A 15000-nucleotide genomic window follows, 5' to 3' on the forward strand; every position below is an offset into this window, starting at 1 on the left:
TAAACATAAAGAGAGGTACGATGTAGGGGAAGTGCAACTAAACTTAAATGACATAAAGAGAGGTACGATGTAGGGGAAGTGCAACTAAACTTAAATGACATAAAGAGAGGTACGATGTAGGGGAAGTGCAACTAAACTTAAATGACATGAGAAGATGAATATTATTAATCAGGTATAAGACAGGAACAGAGCCGAGAGTTAAGGGGAAATGTTTCTAAGGAGAATTTGAACAGAACAATAGTAGGTGGAAGGAATCAAACCTTGTACTCTTGACTACAATAAACAAACTGCTAACAGTTCGAAATCTTTATCCTCTGCACTCAGTGCCAGACTGCTATTTTTCCAAGAACAACATAAAGATCCCAGGGGGAAGAGGAGATTTTGGTGGAGCATACATAATAAGGTTCCTTTCAGGAAGGTTTTACAGATTTTTTTGAGTGGCCAGAAATTATGACTTTTCACCTGATCAAAATTAGCAATGGCTGCTAGGGGAACCTTTTATTGAAGCAAAACTCAGTCTAGCATAAAAAATATGGGGAAGATACTCTTACACAATGGACGAAAAGTAGTAGAAGGGCCTAGATTTCTGGCCGCAGACCAAGCTAGGAACCAAGCTTATTTCCAGCTGTTGGAAGTGTCTTGTGAGGTACATCCCAAATGAACACTTCCAACAGCTGGAAAGACCACAAACATACCTCAGCAAGGGGATTACTGGCCTCAAACATATGTGCTATGCAGCCTGACTGGAAAATCTCCGGCTGTACTCAGTGGCATATCGCTTACTCAGAGGTGATCTCTGCCTGACTTACAAAGCCATGCCAAACTCAGAACTGATGAACATGCTCCACCTAAAGAAATCCAAGTCACTGCGAGCCACTTGCTCTAGTGAGGTAAACCTCGCCACAACAATAAATAGAACATGCTGGAGGGATAGATTCCTGTCACAGAGACTCCCCATGCTTTACAACAAAATTCCTATCTACATTAGGCAGAGCCCCTCACTAACACTCTTCAAGAGAAACCTTGACGAGTGGATGGGTAACAGAAAATACACCTCTGGGATCACTTCACTGGCTCTTCTTGACAGAGGCTCAGTTAATTAATCAATGGGGCGGCGAAAGTTGACACACTCTGGCTAGGTTTATAAATGCCCTCGGGCAGATAGCCTAGTACCTACCTATGAACCTAAAAAAGATAGCTGGGTGCAAAAGACCTAGGATAAGAAAGTGCCCAATCCAGGACTGGAAAAAATGATAGTGTAGAATCCTCAAGACATGGAAACATTCCCACAGCGGGGTTTGGCCAGAGTCGGGGGGAGGATGGCCTCCCTGTTGTAGAAAGAAGTAGCAGTCCACAAAAATTACAAAATCAATAGGCCAAAAAAAGAGACATACAGATGATAGAGTGGACTATTGTGGATAAGAAAGAAAGTGTGTACTGTTACTATTATGCAAAAAGCCCAGAATTTTCAGGTAGAAGATATACAAAAAGATTAAGATAGAAATTAGAAGAAATAAAAACACTTGCACAAGAAAAACTGTCAGAAACTTTCCATAAAAATTTGTGTTCTTTAATACAACAGATTTATGAAAACATTATATAGCCCAAGAAACCTTGGGCTGTTTGGAAAAACAAGGAAGTGCAAAAATATAAAAAAAAAATCTAGAGATTTTTGAAAAGTGTAAAATAGAAATATGGACATGAGAAAGAATGAGAGATCTGATATGGTGCAATATTTCTGCAAAGGAGAAAGTCAAATTAATGAATACAAAAAGCAACCCCAAAGATGTTTGAAGAAAAATACAGTCAAAGGATCAAGATATGGAAAAAATACAACACAAAAAATAAGAAAAGAAAGAGGAAAAGCAGAAAAGAGCATTAGTGACGGCGAAGTTAAAGAAATAGGAACTGAGGTTATGGATTATCAGCAAAGTGAAGGATTTGGTGTAGAAAATCTAACTCTTAATATACCAAAGCAGGATAGAGTGATGGAAAATTAAAGCAGAAACGAGTGGAGCAGAAAACATCTCATCAGTTGTCATTTGAAGATATTTTGGAGCCTTCCAGAGAAAATCAGTACAAAAGTTCAGCTAGAGTTGCACAGAAAGGGAAGGAACAGGAAACTTTGGCAACTCTGACACCATCAGTGTTGAAGAGAGATAGGCCAGTGAGTACCCATATGAAAGAGCAACAGATGACACAGGATGAAATTGAAGAGACTGTACCACAGGAAGATGTTCTGGAACTTTCTGTACACTGACCGCAACAAATGGGAACAAAGAATGTGCCCTCAGTTTAGAAGAAAATGATCTAAGAAAAGTTTGATTTAATTGAGAAGGACAGACATATTAAGATCAATGAAATCAAGAAATAGACTACAAAAAGTCAATAAAACCCAAAAGGTTAGAAGTTTTATGAAATAAATGAACACAGTAATTAGGACTGTTCATAGAAATACCTGTGATATAGCAGACGTAAATAGGATATATTACTGTGCAGCTAAATTAATAACAGATAAAGTCTTACCACAAAACACAGGGCAGTTAGGGAAAGGAAGGAACTCCAGGAACAAGGAGGTCATGACATCCCTGCACTCCTCCCTTATCAGACCCATTATCGAGTACAGCGCCCCCTTCGGCAAGGAGGTCATAACATCCCTGCACTCCTCCCTTATCAGACCCATTATCGAGTACAGCGCCCCCTTCGGCAAGGAGGTCATAACATCCCTGCACTCCTCCCTTATCAGACCCATTATCGAGTACAGTGCCCCCTTCGGCAAGGAGGTCATAACATCCCTGCACTCCTCCCTTATCAGACCCATTATCGAGTACAATGCCCCCTTCGGCAAGGAGGTCATAACATCCCTGCACTCCTCCCTTATCAGACCCATTATCGAGTACAATGCCCCCTTCGGCAAGGAGGTCATAACATCCCTGCACTCCTCCCTTATCAGACCCATTATCGAGTACAGTGCCCCCTTCGGCAAGGAGGTCATAACATCCCTGCACTCCTCCCTTATCAGACCCATTATCGAGTACAACGCCCCCTTCGGCATGTACCTTGCCAAGCACATGCAGCAGCTGGAGAGACCACAGAGGTTCCTGACCAGGAAAATTCAGGGTCTCAATCACCTATCCTATACAGATAGGTAAAAAGCCCTGTCCCTCTACTCAGTCTCATACACACTGCTCAGAGGTGACCTGCGTCTGGCATACAAGGCTGTCTCAGACTCAGCCTTGATGGAGTTGCTGCATATCCGTAAGTCAAACTCCACTTGTGCAACCTTCATGCAAGGCCTTAACCTGGTCTGTGACATAAATAGAACTTGTTGGCAGGATAGATTTGTGGCCCAAAGACTCCCCCATCTGTGGACTAGACTCCCTCTCCATGTCAAGCAGAGTACCTCTCTAGCCCTCTTTAAGAAGAACCTGGACGACTGGATGGGAGCCAGAAAATACACCCCTGGGATCCCACCTGTGTCCCTGCTGGACAGGGGGAAACAGGTGATGACTTTGAGGGAACATGGGTGAAATACTTGTCTAGGCTTATAAGGGCCTCCAGGCCAGTAGCCTAGTATCATTCTATGAACCTATGAGCCTATGAAGGGAAGAAGTCAAATGCCATCATAGAAGTATCTAATAGAGAAAACTACAAAGTAATTAAGACAAGAAGTGTCACTGTTAGAACAGTATACAAGAGGAACAGATCAATAAAAATAATAAGAAAGATAGACATGATAAAAGCAATGCGCATTATCAGAACAGATCAGGATCCGTCATGCACTATCGCAAATAATAAACTAAAAATCTCAGCACAGGCAGAAATACTTAAAAGATATGTAGATAAATATAAAGGAAAAGTACAAAACAAGCAATTTACTGATGACCCAAAAAAGTTTTATAGAGAATTGGGAAATAAGACAAAAGGAATTGAAACACTAACAAAAAAAGAAGACATAGATACATTTTGGAGACGTATTTATGAAGATCCTGTAGAACATAACAAAGATGCTAAATGGATAGAAGTAAAAGAAGGAATAAGAAGTTTAAAGATACAGGATATGAAATGGGATCAAGTGACAGCCAGAGAGGTTGAAACAAAGTTAAGAAAAGCCTCTAATTGGAAAACCCCGGGCCCAGATGCAGTACCTAACTTCTGACAAAAAGTAATAACATCTTTACACGAAGATTTAGCATTGAGTAAGAACTATTTATATGCACACCCTGAACTGACACTAACCTGGTTAACAACAGGAAAAACAATGCTCCTACTTAAGAGTGAACCTCCAAGCCACCCTAAAAATTATAGACCAATAACTTGCCTTCCGATGACGTATAAACTGTACACGGGAATTGATGCTGAAAGAGTTTATTGTCATTTAGAAGAAAACTCAATTATGGCAATAGGACAAAAGAGTAACAAAAGAAAATCATATGGAACAAGGGATCATTTGTTGTTAAATAAAGTCATAGTGGAGAACTGTAGAAAGGGGAAGAATCTAAGTATGACAAGGATAGACTACAGAAAAAGCATGTGCTAGTATCCCACATTCATGGATAAAAGAGTGCCTAAAATGCATAAGATAAACCCTACACTGGTAAACTACATCACAGTGACCATGAAGGAATGACAAACCACTTTGCAGTTAAGCCATGATAAAGGACAAATTATTATTCCAGGGATAAAAATTCCATATTCCAGGGTGACTCTTTGTCTTGCCCTTAACCCATTAAGCTGTCTACTTACCAGAGTAGGTCATGGCTACAATTTGACTCCCAGAAAACAACAAAGTGCAAAGACTTCTCTTCTTTTTGTGGGTGATTTAAAACTGTATAGCTCATCAGATGAGGAACTGAAAGCACAACTGCAAGTAGCCCAAAACTTTTTCAGATGATATAAGAATGTCATTTGGTCTTGATAAATGTGCAAAAGCAACATTTAAAGCAGGAAAACTGTACCACCAAGAAAGCAACAACCTGGGACAGGAATGTGATATAAAAGCACTTGAGCAAGAGGGAGTGTATAAATATTTGGGAATTGATGAAAGATCAGCAATAAAGCATGAACAAATGTGAATAAAACTTAAGGAATATTTTAAAAGACTTAAATTAATACTGAAAACAGCGCTGGCATCTAGGAACAAAGTCCAAGCTATAAACCAGTTTGCTTTTCCTGTCCTAACTTACAGTTTTAGGGTGACTGACTAGCTCCAACACATGTTAAATTGGTTGGACAGGAAAACAAGAAGGATGCTTCATGCTCATCAAATGACTTATAATAAAAATCAGTGTATAGCAACATTATATATTCCCCGTTCCGAAGGAGGTATCGGCCTCCTCAAAATTCATTAATGTATAGATCTGCAATTGTAGGACTGCATACATATCTGCTGACCCAAATGTAGTGAAAGTTTTAAAACATGCGGAGAATAATTCTAAGATGACTTCCTTACTTAGTTTAGCAGAAACATATCGGCATCAAGCATGAATGGAAATCAAACCAGAAGTAGATAAAAATCAGGCAGCAACTGAATATGCCAAAAAAACAAAAGAAAGAATATAAGGTGAAGGACCAGATGAGAAGGCAAGAAATGTGGAAAAAACATAAATACAGTTCCAAGTATAGAAAACTCTTGGAACAACCTCATGTCGATCAGGACTGAATGCAGGAATGGTTAAGGAGAGGTGAATTTAAACCAAAAGATGAAATGTTAATATTGGTGGCCCAAGATAGTGAATTACGTGCACGTTGGTTTACAATGTCATTGAACACATGGGAAAAACAGACTAATGTAGGTTTTGTAAAACAGAATTGGAAGCAGTCGCACACCTTGTTGCTGGTTGTGACATACTAATGGCAGAAGGACTGTATACTGAAAGACATAATAATGTAGCAAGTGTGTTGCATTGGGGATTGTGCTAACATTATAACACTGAACTAGCTGAGAAGCACTGGAAATGTGAGCCACAAACCATCATAGAAAATGATGAAGTTTATATCATGTGGGATCACCCATCACCAGCAGTTCAAAAAATAAAAGCGAGAAAACCAGATACAGTACGATGTAGGGGAAGTGCAACTAAACTTAGTAGTCAATGAAAAGAAGGGAAAAGTAGCACTGATCCCCGAAACTGGTACACCCAGTGACTACAGTGTCTTACAAACAGAGAGACAAAGTCATAAAATACCAGGACCTGCAGGCAGAAACAAGGGCAGTGTGCAAAAGGGATACCCATGTAGTTCCAACTGTAGTAGGAACAATGAGTCTCATGAAAAAGAATTTACAATCAGACTTAGATATGTTACCAATACATGTAACTTCATATGAATTGCAGAAGGAGTCATTACCGGGCACATCACGGGTACTGAGAAGAACATTTCTGGCTAACATCAAAAATTGAAACAATACTAATTTCATGAACTTTAATCATATTCTGACTTTGGAATTGGGTCCATTCCTGTCATGGTATTAGAAACCCAGAAGATTTGGAGGAAATTAAACAAAAAATAAAATAAAACAAATGGTCTGACTCAGGATATGGGAAGTAATGAGAAAAATTTCAGAGGCAACTATCTAATCCCAAATGCTGATGGCCTTCTGACCAAAGGAAATATGAGTGGATCACCCCTTGCTTATTTGTATAACAAACCAATATTGTGATTTTGGAGTGGATATCAGTCACACTGGAAGGCAGGGAGTTCTGGAACTCCTGCAAGCTGAGAAGGACAGCCCTCATCTTCAAAATATAAATGTACAAACAGGTCTCAGGGAGGGACACTAACACCTAGAACTGTCTGTCTAATGCTCCTGCAACTCCACGGTCAATATCATCTTAGAGATAGATGTCTGAAAGGGTCTGCCTAGAGAAAGGTTGGACTGAATAGTCCACCAATAAAGAAGGCTTTTGCATTTTTAGATCTTAGCAGCATCCAAAGTATCTAGCAGTTGATTCTATAGCATCTTGATGGTCCAATGATGGACCTTCATGAGCAGTCCCATGTGAGGAGCCATGCCAGTTTTTGAAGCCATTAGGCCTGTCACATGAAGGCAAAGAAAGACTTGGACAGTGTTGCTGTTAATTATGTTCTGTAAAGTAGATTGGATGAAGGAGATTTTTTTTCATAGGAAGATAAGCACTTCATGTCAGAGTGTCCAACATGCAGCCTATGAATGGTCAGAGTGTCTAGCATGCAGCCTATGAATGGTCAGAGTGTCTAGCATGCAGCCTATGAATGCTAATGTCTGGGTGGGAATCATCTGCAGTTTGATAAAGGTGAATCATTATGTTTAGTGGATAAAACAAGGGATGTAGTGAATCTGTAGAGACACTTAGAACATTTAGACTCTGCATGGTTGGGGTAGATTGGAACCAAACATCTGAGTAAGAACACAGCCCCCAAGCTTGCACTGGTTGAGCCAGACATCCGAGCAAGGTCACAGCCCCCCAGCTTCCACTTGTGGAACCAGACATCCAAGCAAGGGCACAGCCCTCCAGCTTTCACTTGTGGAACCAGACATCCAAGCAAGAGCACAGCCCCCAGCTTTCACTTGTGGAACCAGATACCTGAGTAAGGGTACAGCTCCCCAGCTTTCACGTGTGGAACCAGACACCTGAGTAAGGGCACAGCCCTCCAGCTTTCACTTGTGGAACCAGATACCCAAGTAAAGGCACAGCCCCCAGCTTGTACAGGTTGAACCAGATACCCAAGTAAGGGCACAGCCCCCAGCTTGTACTGGTTGAACCAGAAACCTGAATAAGGGCACAGCCCCCAGCTTGTACTGGTTGAACCAGATACATGAGTAAGGGCAAGGCCCCCAGTTTGCACTGGTTGAACTAGATACCTGAGTAAGGGCACAGCCCCCAGCTTGCACTGGTTGAACCAGATACCTGAGTAGGGCACAGCCCCCAGCTTGTACTGGTTGATCCAGACACCTGAGTAAGGGCACAGCCCCCAGCTTGCACTTGTGGACCCAAACATCTGAGTAAGGGCACAGCCCCCAGCTTGTACTGGTTGAACCAGACACCCAAGTAAAGGCACAGCCCCCAGTTTGCACTTGTGGAACCAGACACCCAAGTAAGGGCACAGCCGCCAGCTTGCACTGGTTGAACCAGACACCCAAGTAAGGGCACTGCCCCCAGCTTGCACTTGTGGAACCAGACACCTGAGTAAGGGCACAGCCCCCAACTTGCACTGGTTGAACCAGACACCCGAGTAAGGGCACAGCCCCCAGCTTGCACTGGTTGAACCAGACATCCGAGTAAGGGCACAGCCCCCAGCTTGCACTGGTTGAACCAGACACCTGAGTAAGGGCACAGCCCCCAGCTTGCACTTGTGGAACCAGTTACCGAAGTAAGAGCACAGCCCCCAGCTTGCACTTATGGAACCAGACACTCGAGTAAGGGCACAGCCCCCAGCTTGCACTGGTTGAACCAGACACCCGAGTAAGGGCACAGCCCCCAGCTTGCACTGGTTGAACCAGATACCTGAGTAAGGGCACAGCCCCCAGCTTGCACTGGTTGAACCAGATACCTGAGTAAGAGCACAGCCCCCAGCTTGCACTGGTTGAACCAGACACCTGAGTAAGAGCACAGCCCCCAGCTTGCACTGGTTGAATACCCTGGAGATGGGCTGAGACTAAATAGCAGTTCTTGAACTGAAAATGACCAGCTCCTGTGTAGAAGTGAAGGGACTTCCTGGACTCTTTTGCAATTTTTATTTGGAGCTTTGAGTCATATAGGTCCAGAGAGCACATCCAAGCCCCCCCCCCCACCACCACTGAGAGAGACAAGGAGGAATGGACTGTACTGTAATCATTCAAAAGGTAGTTTTTGTCATTGATTTAGGTAATTCAAATCAAGAATGGACCAGAGGTCCTGATTATTATTGGGCAGTAAAAAAAAAAAAATTGTCTTAAAGCCACATTCACTCTGGTCTGGTGGGACCGCTTGAATAGCTGCCTTTAGTAAAAGGGCATGCACTTGAAGTTTGGTTGCAGATTTTATACAGGGTGTGCCATCAGGAAGTGGGATGAGCTTTGGACTGAGAAGAGGCAGAAATGGAAATTAAAATTCTTTATGTATAATGAGTCTTATCCATCTGTCATGTGTGATGGCCTCCCAGTACATGAAATGGAGGGATAGTCTACCCCCAAATACCTCCAGAGTGGAGCAGTTGAGCAAGATGTAAATGACTGAAAATGTGTCCTCCCAAGGTAGGGCCATGTTACCCTGAATGTTTTGCTGAGATCATATTCCTCTGGTAGTATAACTTTCTGGAAATCGCCACATTTTTGCAATGTTTGCCAAAACTTTGAAAGCTGTCAGGTTGGGAGTGCTGGAACCAAAAGGTTTATGGGCCGGAATCCATACTAATAAATGAATGCTGCAAAACCTGGAACTTAATCCTAACCTTAGACAGGGTGTTGCTTCACTCTCCTGCTTGTATAAATTTGGATTTCACAGTCTCACCAAAATGTAAGACCTATCAAAGGGGGCATTTATAAACTGGCCTTAGAGTTCTCAACAAAGTATGACAGATGGAGCCAAGGGTAGTGCCTGCCCTCCTCACAGAATCATGCTGGGTAAGTAAGATGTACAGGATAACAACAAAACTGGACATTGTCAGCTGGGAGTGAAGCTGGCTCACAATGTCCAGTTCTTGCAACTCATTCAGAGTCTTGTCCATCTGACCTAATAAGTCTACAATTTCTCCATATGAATAAAATAGTTCTACATCCTCTACGTAAAGTTGGAGGAAGAGAACATGTGCAGCATGTCAGCAGAGAAAATAGCCTGCACTGAGTCTCAGAAGGCCTCTAGATTTGCACAAAATCTACAGGTTGTGTGGGTTTCCTCCGGGTGCTCTGGTTTCCCCCCACATTCCAAAGACATGCAGTAGGTGGACTACACACTGTAAATTGGCCATAGGTGTGTGTGTGTGTGTGTGTGTGTGTGTGTGTGTGTGTGTGTGTGTGTGTGTGTGTGTGTGTGTGTGTGTGTGTGTGTGTGTGTGTGTGCGTGTGTGCGTGTGTGTGTCTGTGTGTGTGTGTGTGTGTGTGTGTGTGTGTGTGTGTGTGTGTGTGTGTGTGTGTGTGTGTGTGTGTGTGTGTGGAAAAACTGCAGTAGCAGGGTTAACCACCTCACAGTTAAACCTCGGCTCTAGATGACTGTCAAGGTTGAAGTGACACCCTGATCCCATGTGCAAAAATGGGGAAAAAGGGGTTGTAGATGGATGGATGCATGGATGCATGGATGCATGGATGCATGGATGCAGATATCTATTTTCATCCTTTTATTAACAAGTAAGGGGATGATATTGAAAAAGAAAGAAAAGTATATGGTATAAGAATGTAAAACCATGGGAAAATCTAACAGATGAAAAAAATAAAGGTATAAAAATAAGAGCAAATGGTGAAATCAGAAAGCAGAATGTCAAGATTTTTATGGAAACTGATAATAGATAAATTACAAGTAAAAGGAAATATGGCATATAAAAAGAAAAGTGATTGAATATGTTTACATTGTCAAGAAGAATAAATTACAGAACACATGTTTTTGAAATGTTGTTGTTGTTTGTCTTTTGGCTTTTCCTGGTTAGGGGTCACCACAGCGGACCTCCGGTCCACTAATGATTGGCAGTAGATTTTCACAAATGCCGAGGTGCCAGCTCGACGTTCAACCTTCAACAAAGGCACGCGCATTTACGCATGTCTTTCGAATGCCCATCCAACCACGGGGAGGACATGCAGACTCTGCACAGAAGACACTCCCTGCACTCCAGCCGTGAATCAAATGGGTGAACCTCTTGCTGTGAGGCAACAATGCTACCGCTGCACCACCGTGGATGTGTTTCTGGAATGTAAAAGAGTAAAGAAGTTATGGGGAAACTATGTAAAGAAGATTTTTTTGAAGTTATAAAAGAAGTGGATAAAATAAACATGGATATAATTCAATATGTATAATATAAAAATAAAAGTAAAGAATATGTTAAAAGAATAAATAAAAAAGTTATTTTATGTTATATGGCCTATACTGAATGAAAGTATAAGTGAAATTATGTTTAATGGTAAATGGATTTTAGCAACAATATTAAGTAAAATTAGATAGTGAGTATGGAAAAAAGACTGGGGGCCTAATAGAGATGGAAATTTAGTCTGATTGTAAGAAAAATTATGAATATGTGTAAATATATTTATATATCTATATATTTGTACATTTGTAAATATGTAAATATGTTGTAAATAAGAATTAATTTTTTTGTATACAAATAAAGGACCCCCTACTCTTTTTGATAGATGCCATGGTATCTTTACATCTACCTGAACTACCACCAACTTAGACAGGTGAGACCTCAGTTTAACATCTCATATAAAGGATGACACACAAAGCAGTGCAACACCCGTCTTATGCTGTACTTCATTTAGCTGATGTGGGTATAGAACCTACAGCGTTATTCACCAAAGGTGAGTGTACTACCTGCTGCAACAGTAACACTGCATAAACAGACATTTTTTTTGTCAAACAACATACTGAAAGAATTTGCTGCAGGCACTATTTTGCCTTCTTTCAAACTCTGAAAACATTTATAGTGTTCCTCAAATTAACAACAAAATAATAAAAAACAAGTAAACAACCAAGCAGCTACAACTTCTTTATTCACATCAAATTTTGCACATCCCTTCAAGGAGGTTAAAAGCTGTAGCAAAATCACAAACATTACAACACATTCATTAAACTACCAATCAAAACCACAAATCAGTTAATTAAAAATCTTCACTTAATCTCTGCATTTAATCCCACTGGTTTTAAAGTACCACAGCTAAAGTCCAACTGTGGCTTAAGTGTAACATTTTCTTTCCCCAGAGTATATCTCCCTCCCTAAAGGATGATACATATAGTATCCCATATTAGAAAAGCATTATTGGTTTTCCCCACAATGTTGCCTTTCTACCCTGCTTCCTCAGTGCATACCATTTCGAGTTATGAAAAAAATTAAATCAGTAATAAGAAAATGTTGCTCTGGCAGGTCTGGCAAGTTTGGATTGTGTATAATTTTGTGGCAAGAAAAAATATGTTTTCCATTTCTACCCATAGCAGTCCTTTATGTACAAATAAACATTCTCTACATAACAGTATTTTCTTAACATTACAGTCCTTTGTAATACGTGGCTGCACTTCTAAAACAGTAGTGACTAAGAACATATAATCCCTACAATGGGGTCTATATTACTATGTCGAAAGACAAGTTCGCCGAACATGTCTTAATTGACACAGAAATATCGACTTGTAAAAAACCTGAACGGCCGAGTCAGCAAATTTTTTTTCCCAGGGGAAAAAATCGCTTGGCCATCATCGGGGATTTGCCCTTTTCCCCACTGTAGTGCAATCTCGAAGTTGGTACATTTATTTAGGGGGTGTGGGGGCAAAGCCCCCCATGTTGTAGGGTTTAAAAGTGTGTTTTTTTTTTTTCTGTATGGCCAAGCTATTTTTTCCCCTGAGAAAAAACTTGCTAACTCAGCCGTTTGTGTTTTTGACAACTTGGTATTTCCGTGTCGATTAAGACATGTTTGGCGAGCATGTCTTTCGACACAGTAATATAGACCCCTACAGTGTATATTGTTAAAATGCACAGCTATACGCCTTCCTTTTTACTCTTCCTGATGTCTCAGAAAGTTCCTTTAAACTAATGTCAGCACATCTGTCTGTTCTTAAATATGTACCTTCTAACGTGGACATCTAAGAACATATAATCTTCTTTACACAGCAGGAATAACCTACACTAGATGTCAATGCATCCATCTGTTCTTAAATATGTACCTTCTAACGTGGACATCTAAGAACATATAATCTTCTTTACACAGCAGGAATAACCTACACTAGATGTCAACGCATCCATCTGTTCTTAAATATGTACCTTCTAACGTGGACATCTAAGAACATATAATCTTCTTTACACAGCAGGAATAACCTACACTAGATGTCAACGCATCCATCTGTTCTTAAATATGTACCTTCTAACGTGGACATCTAAGAACATATAATCTTCTTTACACAGCAGGAATAACCTACACTAGATGTCAATGCATCCATCTGTTCTTAAATATGTACCTTCTAACGTGGACATCTAAGAACATGTAATCTTCTTTACACAGCAGGAATAACCTACACTAGATGTCAATGCATCCATCTGTTTCTTAAATATGTTCCTTCTAACAGGGACATCTAAGAACATGTAATCTTCTTTACACAGAAGGAATAACCTACACTAGATGTCAATGCATCCATCTGTTTCTTAAATATGTTCCTTCTAACAGGGACATCTAAGAACATGTAATCTTTACACAGCAGGAATAACCTACACTAGATGTCAACGCATCCATCTGTTTCTTAAATACGTACCTTCTAACGTGGACATCTAAGAACATGTAATCTTTACACAGCAGGAATAACCTACACTAGATGTCAATGCATCCATCTGTTTCTTAAATATGTTCCTTCTAACAGGGACATCTAAGAACATGTAATCTTCTTTACACAGCAGGAATGACCTACACTAGATGTCAACGCATCCATCTGTTTCTTAAATATGTACCTTCTAACGTGGACATCTAAGAACATGTAATCTTTGCACAGCAGGAATAACCTACACTAGATGTCAAGGTATCCATCTGTTTCTTAAATATGTACCTTCTAACGTGGACATCTAAGAACATATAATCTTCTTTACACAGCAGGAATAACCTACACTAGATGTCAATGCATCCATCTGTTTCTTAAATATGTACCTTCTAACGTGGACATCTAAGAACATGTAATTTTTACACAGCAGGAATAACCTACACTAGATGTCAAGGCATCCGTCTGTTTCTTAAATATGTACCTTCTAACGTGGACATCTAAGAACATATAATCTTCTTTACACAGCAGGAATAACCTACACTAGATGTCAAAGCATCCATCTGTTTCTTAAATATGTACCTTCTAACGTGGACATCTAAGAACATATAATCTTCTTTACACAGCAGGAATAACCTACACTAGATGTCAGCGCATCCATCTGTTTCTTAAATATGTACCTTCTAACGTGGACATCTAAGAACATATAATCTTCTTTACACAGCAGGAATAACCTACACTAGATGTCAATGCATCCATCTGTTTCTTAAATATGTACCTTCTAACATGGACATCTAAGAACATATAATCTTCTTTACACAGCAGGAATAACCTACACTAGATGTCAATGCATCCATCTGTTTCTTAAATATGTACCTTCTAACGTGGACATCTAAGAACATGTAATCTTTACACAGCAGGAATAACCTACACTAGATGTCAAGGCATCCGTCTGTTTCTTAAATATGTACCTTCTAACGTAGACATCTAAGAACATATAATCTTCTTTACACAGCAGGAATAACCTACACTAGATGTCAATGCATCCATCTGTTTCTTAAATATGTACCTTCTAACGTGGACATCTAAGAACATGTAATCTTTACACAGCAGGAATAACCTACACTAGATATCAAGGCATCCGTCTGTTTCTTAAATATGTACCTTCTAACGTGGACATCTAAGAACATATAATCTTCTTTACACAGCAGGAATAACCTACACTAGATGTCAACGCATCCATCTGTTTCTTAAATATGTACCTTCTAACGTGGACATCTAAGAACATATAATCTTCTTTACACAGCAGGAATAACCTACACTAGTATCACTTAACCTGTTTATCCGCTTCTAATACTTCACTTGATTGTAGTACTTTAACTACTATACCTACTTCTGATTTAGCACAACCAAATTACACTCCATCCCTACTTCTCTAGTCACTCTTTAACTGCTTATCCCCACTAATGCCTCCCTTTTTTGTATTTCTTACATTTCTCCTACCTGTCTTACACACCACTCTTCTGTCTGTAAATTCTCAATACAATGTTTTATGTTAATGTTTGTGAATATCAAAACAGATTTTATGCTATATAATCACTGA

The 15000-nt window shown here is 40.2% G+C and overlaps 1 protein-coding gene and 1 long non-coding RNA gene across 2 annotated transcripts in view; one reads left to right on the top strand and one right to left on the bottom strand.

Annotated features, from left to right (window-relative positions):
• The window catches only part of LOC122813063, a 706-nt gene extending 586 nt beyond the window's left edge, over positions 1–120 (top strand). Inside the window, exon 2 of the long non-coding RNA XR_006366635.1 lies at positions 16–120. This is a non-coding gene — a long non-coding RNA (uncharacterized LOC122813063). The remainder of the gene's footprint in view (positions 1–15) is intronic.
• OLFML2B (olfactomedin like 2B) overlaps positions 1–15000 on the bottom strand; it is a 455925-nt gene that overhangs the window by 264720 nt on the left and 176205 nt on the right. The window lies entirely within an intron of this gene.

Source organism: Protopterus annectens, chromosome 10.part0, assembly GCF_019279795.1.
Source record: "Protopterus annectens isolate FY-2018-M chromosome 10.part0, PAN1.0, whole genome shotgun sequence".
NCBI lineage: Eukaryota > Metazoa > Chordata > Ceratodontiformes > Protopteridae > Protopterus > Protopterus annectens.